This window comes from Borostomias antarcticus (genome assembly GCF_949987555.1).
Source record: "Borostomias antarcticus genome assembly, chromosome: 1".
Lineage (NCBI taxonomy): Eukaryota > Metazoa > Chordata > Actinopteri > Stomiiformes > Stomiidae > Borostomias > Borostomias antarcticus.
The window spans coordinates 43,975,108-43,985,107 of NC_140234.1; the positions used below are offsets into that span (position 1 = coordinate 43,975,108).

Consider the following 10,000-nt stretch of genomic DNA (forward strand, 5'->3'; position numbering starts at 1 on the left):
GCAATATGGCCAACACTAAGAGCAATTAGTCACAGGAACCACCGGGGACCGTTGACACCCAGCCATGGTTTAATGGAGTTAGACATGAATTCAACCGTAAGCTAGAACAGAGACCTACTGGCCTGTGGAATGTAGTACCTTCAAACAAAAAGTCTTTTCAAATAACTTTGCCACAGGCAGAAGTACAGTAGGTGCACAGAAGAATAGAGAGAGAGGTAGAGAGAGGTGAGAGAAAGCGAGGTAGAGAGAGAGAGGTAAGAGAGGGAGAGGAGATTGTTAGTTTTCCAATGGTACCAATATTATTTCGCTACTCCAAATATCAAGAGAGTTATGGCCGATTACATATCCAAAGTCACCAAAGTATTTTTTTCAGAAAAATGCATTTAAAGTTTGCTGTCAATTTTACCACACACAACTCACAAGAACATACCAAGCATAATAACAGTATTAATAATGTTAATTTATCATGTTTACTCTCTCACACATGCATGGGCGCGCACACACACACACACACACACACACACACACACACACACACACCTCATAGTATGTGCAGTACAGTATTAGAAATATATAGCCATGTGCAAATGTATAGTTCTGCAATATAGTTCTGCATGTTCATGTGCACATGTGCACGTGCACACTTTTTTTTGGGGGGGGGGGTGACAAATTAACATTTCAATTATCATTAATATTAATATTTTAATTAATTAAATGTACACAGTAAAGTGGTACTAATGATGGCTTGGGTCTGTGGGCCTGTGGGCTTTTCTGGCACTCCAACTCATGTATCGTTCCTGTCCTCTCCACCCATATAGCTGTTGAGGAGAGTGCAGTTCCCATACCATGCTGTGCTGTTCCCAGACATCTTTCTCCTCAGGTCTCCCGTCACCTCAGGCCTGTCTTCCAACTCACAGTCAGTGTCTGGCGACGTTGATCAGAGTCGGAGGAGGAGGGGACAGCGACAGCGACATGTGTAACAAAGTAGCCTGACCACCGATCAGCTGCATTCCTTCAGCACCCGATACAGCATGAATCACATGATTTATTCGGGAAAATCAACATAACTTAGCCGATTAGAATCGCATGGGAGGGCGCCTGCTGACCTGCTAGCAGGTCAGAAGGTTGACATATCATTGATACGAAATGCATAGAGGTGCGCGAGCATTGAGCAATTCCTCTACTCGCCTGTGAGCCTCCAGGTAAGCCACTCAGGGCCGTCTGAGTTGCTCACTCCTGGGTCCAGTTTCATAAATCAGCCTGATCCCTGTGTCCACGTAGCTAGTATCGAGCTGGTAGCTAGCTAGCTGACTCATGACCCCTGACGTTTGACCCGTGTCACTTGGATGGTGCTTGTGTACGGTGCTTGCGTACCGTTAGTTAACTAGATCTGCCAGCTAGTTCCGCCAGCTAGTTCCGGTAGCTATCGCTACTAGCTGTAGGTAGTTCGCTCAGCTGTACACCCTGGTCACCTACGTCACCGTCACAATGTACAAAGGTCTGCAGACAGTCAACGTGGATGAAAATTAGATATGTCCTGCGAGTGTAATAAATGTATAAAAACAATGTAAAAAAAAAGCTACAACTAGCTAACTCTCTAGTCGGAACGCTAGCTAGTTTAGCACTCTGTTTTGTGTCCACGTCTGAGTTGTTTGGCCTACCCTTACCCTCAAAAGCGCTTGTAAATAAACACCCTGCGTATCATGCCATCAATCGAGATATGTCAACCTTCTGACATGCTAGCAGGTCAGCAGGCGCCCTCCTGTGCGATTCTAATTGTCTTATTTATGTTGATTTTTCTCGAATAAATCGACTGATTCATGCTGTATTGGGCGCCCTCGAAGATCCCAACATGTTCATGTTTAGCAGCCTCGCAATTTCATTTTCTCTGGACATTGTTAGGCTTGTTATTAAAAAAACAGACCAGGTCAAGCCTGGCTTATGGGCAGGGCCGGCTTGTTTCTTTTCAGGACTGGTTAGTAGGATGGAACCAGCTAGTCATGCCATTGAAATAGCTGTGAACTGAAATGACATGAAATAATGGCTGATAAATTAAGGTCTTGTTATCTGGATACATCAGTTCCAATGTTTCCAATGCTAATCCACCACAATAAGACTGTGATAGCCAGTTAGCTCATTAGCTCAGCAGCAGCTTCCATAACATTAATGGTAGCTGACGGTGGCTAAAGCAGTTACACTGATGGTTCCTGTAACGTTAGCTATTTTGATGCTGTTGGTTCAACTTCTGTTTCATGACAAAAGTCATTATCTGCCCTATGCACTTCCCTTGAAGTAAGTAAACCAAGACACGGTGGCTTATCTAGACATCTACTTGATTGAGTCAGCAGGTAGCATTGTTGTTTGTAAATAGCTAAGTGTTAAAAGTCCTTGTACTATAATAGTGCTTGTATTGACCCTTAGAAGTAAACTGTAAGTAGCATGGTTCTTAGATAAGCTAAGTTTAGGCAGATCTGAAAGCCAAATTGTAATAATGTCAGAACAACTGTAAACATAGCACTAAACAGAATTAGGTAATACACAATCCATGACTCAAAACTTTTCCTAAATGCTTTCTTAAACACACAGACACACACAGTAAAGTAGAAATATGTTCTAATTTTGTCTCAGGACTGGCCAGTGGTTGTGACCATCTTTGGAATGAAGAGAGGCATATAATGCACATGTAAATGTGCATAGAGGTAAAATAACACACAAAAAAACAATCAATAGGTATATACATATAGACAGTGTTGTTATGCAGAGTAAATCTGGACAAAATGTACAGGATTGGTTTGTCTTCATTGTCCTGGGAATCAAGCCACCACAAATGAGGTAAAAAGCAAGACGACATTTTGCCAACTGAGTAGTTCTGCATACATGTGGGATGTGTGTGTTTGTATGTTTGATAGTACTTACGCACGTGTGTGTTTGTGTGTGTGTATGTGTGTGAAAACTATGTAAATAAAAGGTGGGGTTCATGGCATATGAAATGTGGAATGTGTGTTTATATGGTGGCTAGTACCAACACGTGTGTGTATGTGTGTGTGTGAGAACCGTATGTTAATAAAGGGTGAAGTTGATGGCATATTAAACGATAAATGATAGTGATGAATTGTATTGTCAATAGAAAAGTTGTTCATCAAAGTCTTCGTTATGTAATTATGTCAAAATTATTTAGAAGATCTTACATCTAAATAGCCAAATTGCATTATATGGTTAGGAGGCACTTCGCGGAGACTTTACATCAGGTTGTCATCCGCCTCCGCGTCGTGCGTCCAAACCGTATAATGCACAGCTCCTCGTTGATTATCCCTTACATAATCTAGAATTCACCCATGGCTATCTGGTGCCCGTCACCTAGAATGTGATGTCCACAGACAAAGCGCCCTATCAATCCAGGTAAATTTCCACCTATAAGGCAAGGCAAGTTTATTTGTATAGCACATTGAAATTTCAGCAGCAAGGCAATTCAGACGACCTGAGAGGTCTGGATGGTTCATAACGTAGAAGCAGATCAGAAATATATTTTGACCCTAAACCATTCAGTGCTTTATAAACCAACAGCAGTATTTTAAAGTAAATTCTTTGACAGACAGGAAGCCAGTATAAAGACCGCAGAACTTTAGTGATGTGATCCACTTTCTTAGTCTTAGTGAGGACTCAAGCAGCAGCGTTGTGAATCAGCTGCAGCTGTCTGATCTATTTTTCAGAGAGACCTGTAAACACACCATTAGAGTAGTTAAGCCTTCTGAAGATAAACACATGGACGTTTTTTCCAGATCCTGCTGAGACATAAATCCTTTAATCCTTGATATATTCTTCAGGTGATCGTAGGCTGACTTTGTAATTGTCTTAATGTGACTGTTGAAATTCAGGTCTGAGTCCATGACTACACCAAGATTTCTGGCTTCGTTTGTGGTTTTTACCATTACTGACTTGAAGCTGAGCACTGACTTTTAATCGTTCTTCTTTGGCTCTAAAGACAATTACTTCAATTTTAATTTGTAGATTTAGAAGCTTTATTGTCATCATACAAGAAATACAACGAAATTTTGTTTGGCAGCATCTCTATAGCAGCTATAATATCACAGTCATAAAATAATATATTAAAAGGTCATAAAAATAGTAAAAAAATTATAATAATAGTAAAAAAAAAGTAAAGTGCAGGTAAATATTACGTATGAATAGTCTGTATTAAAAGTGCAAGAGCAGTTATTGCAGTAGTCCATTTTATTGGACTGGGAGGTAGTAGTGTGTGTGTGTCTGTGTGTTTTTGTTTAGTTGAAAAGTTCTGGCACATCCAATCGTTGATTTGTTCAATGCACTTACTCAGCACTTGTATGGGATTATAGTCCCCTGGTAATATGGTGATATCAATGTGTGCGTCATCTGCATAGCTATGGTAACATATTTTTTTGTTTTCCATAATTTGAGCTAGTGGAAGCATGTAGATGTTGAACAGAAGAGGCCCCAGAATGGAGCCTTGGGGAACTCTGCAGGTCATTTTTGTCCACTCAGATTTGTAATTGCCTATAGACACAAAGTAGTCCCTGTCCTTCAAGTAGGATTCAAACCAGTCTAGCACTGTACCAGAAATTCCCAGCCAGTTTTCCAGTTGGCCTTGTAATATGTTGTGGTCAACTGTGTCAAATGCAGCACTGAGATCCAGTAATACTGAGACTGAAATTCTGCCATTGTCTGTGTTTAAATGGATGTAATTGAAGACCTTAACAAGAGCAGTCTCAGTGCTGTGGTGTGGTCGAAATCCTGACTGGAAGATATCAAAACAATGATTTAGTGACAGGAAATTGTTCAACTGCTTTTTCAATGATTTACTTAAAAACGGGAGGTCTGATATGGGCCTATAATTGTTCATTTTTGAGGTGGCTAAATAATTCATTTTTAAGAGTGGCTTCAATCAATCAATCAAAGCTTTATTTGTATATTTGGCTTGACGACTGCAGTTTTCAGGGTTTGTGGGAACACACCTGAAAGAAGAGATGTGTTTACAATTTGTAGTAAATCAGAGGCCATGCAGTTAGATACATTTTTGGAAAAGCCTGTAGGCAGAATATCAAGGCAGCAGGAGGGGGATTTCAGATATTGTATGATGTCCTCCAGGATTTTATGGTTGATTGGATAACATTGTCATGGTTTTGATTTTAAGTGGACACTGGGACAACACATGTCCTGTACCTGATATGGAGGAACTGACTGCTTGTCTCAGGTCTATAAAGACGGCTCCTTTCTTCTTTTTGGACGAAAAGCTGTCCTTGATGTCTTGAAATTATTAATTTCAATAGATTGCACTCGTTTCTACACTTCAAAATTATATTCCCAGTCGAAATTAGAACGAATTCCCCCAGATTACGGAAGCCAATGTTTTGTTTTATTAGCACCTAATTCTGAGGCGAGATCAAGGCTGTTTTTACGGCAGGTGTAACAGCTGACTAACATCAGCTGGAAACAGTGCTAACCAGCTTAGCTGGTTAACCTTTTACAAAACCTTCTCGTTTCTATACTTAAAATATATATTTCCCAGTCATAATGAGACATAATTCCTACATATTAAGAAAGCCAATGGTCTGTTTTTTTTAGAATTTGTTAAGCCCAAAACGAACAAAACTCAATGTGTTCACTTAAAATTGCATTTCCCACGAATGAGCCATTGTGACATCCGACTCATTTCGATAGAGCGCGTCACATACAGTATACATAGGCTTATTCAACTTCATTTCTACATGCTTGATTCTGATTGGCTGGGAGGGATACATTATTTCTGTATATCCCGCCCGATGTTTAAGCACAGCTGTAGATTAATGCGCCGGCCCGGAGTAATCAAGAGATCAGACGCAGCCTTGCGGTTGCTATAGAAACCACTGTAACCACTGTAGGAATGGCTGCTTGGGGTTACGAGGGGCAAAGATGAGCCTAAAGGCTAGAGGCGAGGGATGAAAAACTGACTATTGATTTGACGTTAAAAGAAAACATCCAAAGAGATGTAGGCTAATTCAGACAGGCAGTACATGCATTGCTATGCTCATTGATTGAGGTGCGCCATAGCAACGCAGTTCACCGCAAAATGGACTATGCAACTCAACTTCTAGCCTACACTTTTTAAAGAAAATATATTTGAGCAATACTTTTATTTCGTTTTCATAATTATGTTTTGTTATGTTTTCAGTTGAAAAGAAGTTGAATAAGCGGAATATTATAATAATATTACATAGGTAAATATCCCTTACCTATGTAAGTTACCTTACTTAGCTACAGGGGAGTGAATTAGCAGATCAAAAGCCTACACATTGGGAGTTAAAGACAAACACAATGCCAGAGAAAGAAAGATGGTGAGAGGAGAACAGTTTGAATTTTAACAGAACTAGAACTGAAGTTACAGACCTCCCATTTAGATTTCCTTACTCCAGCCAACTTGCTCTCTCTCTCTCTCTCTCTCTCTCTCTCTCTCTCTCTCTCTCTCTCTCATTCTCACTCTACCTCTGTCTCTCTCTCTCTTTGCCCCTCTCCCCACACTCATCCCTTTTCTTTGTGCTAACCATCAGCCCCCCCTTGTCTCTGGATCATCCTAACGCTCAAATTAAAGGGTGTTTATTACTGCTCTCTCTGCGTGAGAGAGAGGAAATAGGCCTGAGTACTTTCCGTCTCTCAGGTGTGTGTGTGCGTGTGTCTGTGCGTATGTGTGTGTGTATATATGTGTGTGTGAGTGTGTGTGTGTGCGCACGCACGCGTCTCAGATGAATCAGAATGCTGGAGAACATTTGGCTGCTGGGGTTGTGGGACTGTGCTCACCTTATCAATATTCAAACTCTGTGCAACTTTACGCTTGGCCGCCCCATGCTCTCCGACACTCAAGGCCTGACACAGCAGGCCTGACACGCTCAGGCGGGAGGTTCGTTCTCTCTTCCTCTTTCTCTCTTCCCCTTCTCTCACCCTGTCTCCACATTTTAACCCTAACCCTAATCCTATTTGAGACCATCTTTTCTGATGCAATCCTGGTACTCGTCCTCTTTATGAATGTTAAGAGGGAGAGAATGAATTAATTTATTTCACAGACTTTAAAATACATAGGTTTAAAAAGCCTATTTGGCCACAACCATCACGTATTACATTGTGGAGGAATTACACACAGTAAAGTCCAGGACGTATTTCCATTGTCGTCCTCGTCTGCTATAGCAATGGTCTGAACAGGCAGCCCTCAAAGTGTGAAAGCATTAAAACATAGAACTCATACATCCACAAAACTAAATTCCCATGTAAACACATAAGATATTAAAGGTACCCAATGTAGTTTTTGACCACTAGTATGCGCTCTAGAGCAAATTTGAGAAGGTGGTCCCCGAAAATCGCGTACTACGTCATTGCGTCAATACATGGGAGCACATAATAGTGACGTTTCACACATCTTTGTTGTTTTCAAAACATTAGCTAAATATAATTTTGCAAAGAAATTAAAAGGTAGGAACGACATTCAAATGATTCAGCATGTTTATTAGACTACATGGAACCATATAATCGAGGAATTTCAAAAATAAACAAATAACGGATTGTTTTGATTCACGTTTCGTTGGGTACCTTTAACAACACTTACAGTATGAGAGAGTATAAGAGAGAGAGAGAGACAGAGAGAGAGAGAGATAGTGTGTGTGTGTGTGTGTGTGTGTCTTTCCATTTGCCTCTTAGTGTGAGAGTGTTTAATATAAAAAGCGCCAGACCATTTTTGAATGTTAAAGGGGTAGTGTGCTATTTTGGACATTTAGCCCTATTTAGCATTTAGCAATCCAAATATTTTTCGGTGTTTGGCATGACTTGCACATAGTCCTCTGTGGGAACAGTGAAAACAAGCGCCAGGGGAATGCTTATGTCCAAGCCATGCCAAACATGTAAAAACATTCAGATTGCGATACATTTCACAGGAAGGGAATACTGAGACTGGTACAATTACACCCTGTGCTTCCCGACTCGGAAAACCACTTTCCAACACATTTACGTATGCCCCACTGACCTCCATTGTAGCCCAGTAAGAGCCTGCATAAAAACTGCAGCTAGCTCAATACTGGAACAATCAGTGAAATTGTGGTCTCTATGTTTCAGGTTAATGGTAGACAGACCACAAATAGGGCTTAATGTCCAAAATAACACACTATTCCTTTAAGTCATATAATGTTTCCAGGAGATATACGCGGTGTGGGAGGGTAATGTCCTGGTGTCTGCATGCTACAGGTCACAGTGAGTCTCTCTCTCCTTCTCCCTCTCTTTCTCAGTCACTCCCTCGCTTCTTGGCTTCCCTTACCTTCTCCCTCTACCCATATGGAGAGAGAGAGAGAGAGAGGGGGGGGGGGGGGGGGGAGAGCAGTAGTTAGAGAGAGTTGGACTGACTTTTTCTAAATTTTCTCAATTTCAAGCTTTATTTATATTCGAAAATTACACTACACTACATTACATTACACAAGTAGTTACACTCATTTACAGTGTCGCCAAGTAATTACATAGTTATTACGTAGCATTAATCAACATCAAGAACCAATATTACATAAACAAGAATGAACCAAAATAGAGCCAAAAGCGCTGGGAGGAGGCCATTAACTCCATCGACTTCTCACACTCCAGCTGCAAGGCATGGAGCATCCTTATCAACCTCACTATTAGGTATAGACACTCCCCCCTTCACTGCCCCATCTCTGCAAACAAAATTGCATCACAATTTGTGAAAAGTGGGACATGCCAGGGCAAAGACTGCGAATCATCACTTGTCATGGCAAAAGAAGTGTCTGACCTCTGGAAGGCCAAAACTCCTAGTGGCGGTAACATCTCAGGTGAATTCAGAATAGAGGAGTTCGCTGCTGCCCTCCAGCATGTAAAGCCAGGGAAAGCTCCGGGGCCTGACTCTATCTGCCCGGAGCTTATACTCCATGCCGTGCCTGCCTTGAAGTCCTGTTTAAGAGTGTTCCTCTCTTCCTGCTTGCGCCAACTCAAGATCCCCAAAATCTGGATAGGAGCCCTAGTTGTCGCGATCCCTAAGCTGAACAAGCCTGAAGGGAGCCTCAAGAGTTACCGCCCCATCTCTCTGTTATGTATCCCCTTCAAGATCCTCAAGCGTCTCATCTATGCCTGCGTTGAACCAATCATCGACCCGCTGCTCCGACAGGAGCAGGCCGGGTTCCGACGTGGGAGCTCGACCGTAGATCAAGTCACTTTGATGACTCAAGACCCAAGAGTTTCTCGGCTAAAAAGAAGGCCGGAGCCGTCTTTATAGACCTGACGGCTGCCTACGACACCGTATGGCACCATGGCCTCACCTGCAAGCTGCTCTGCCTGCTGCTGTAGCATGATCATGGAGCGAATGGACAGTGAATGGACAGCGAAGCAGGATGCGACGCCTTAAGAACGGCGTCCCCCAGGGATCTGTCCTGGCCCCCCTACTTTATAACATACACATACGACCTGCTGATCACAGTCTCCAGGAAGTATGTCTACGCAGACGACCTTGCGCTGGTGTACTCCGCTGGAGACTGGCAGGCCGTGGAGGAGACCTTGAGCCAGGACATGCAGACACTAGCGGCATACCTCCGGAAATGGAGATTAAAGCTCAGTGAGGAAAAGACATATCGGCGGCCTTCCACCTTAACAACAAGGAAGCCAAACGTGAGCTCCGAGTGCACATTGATGGAACACTCTTGCCATGCTGCGCCGAACAAACCTATCTCCGCGTGACATTGGACAGGTCGCTCACGTTCCGCCGACACCTCGAGTCACTGTCACAAGTTAACAGCACGTGTGGCATTGATGAGGCGACTGGTCCAATCAGGCTGGGGCGTCGGCGCAAAAACACTGCGTACGGCAGCCCTAGCCCAAGTCTACTTGACCAGTGAATATTGCGCACCGGTTTGGTGTCGCAGCGCTCACACTCGCCTCATCGATCTGTCTATCAATGAGGCCTTGCGCATCGTGACAGGATGCCTGCGTCCCACTGCTGTGGACAACC

At 42.6% G+C, this 10,000-nt stretch overlaps 1 protein-coding gene across 1 annotated transcript in view; it reads left to right on the top strand.

Annotated features, from left to right (window-relative positions):
• The window catches only part of LOC311307054 (cilia- and flagella-associated protein 337-like), a gene marked incomplete at both ends in the record, with an annotated part of 76,475 nt that overhangs the window by 21,488 nt on the left and 44,987 nt on the right, over window positions 1-10,000 (top strand). The window lies entirely within an intron of this gene.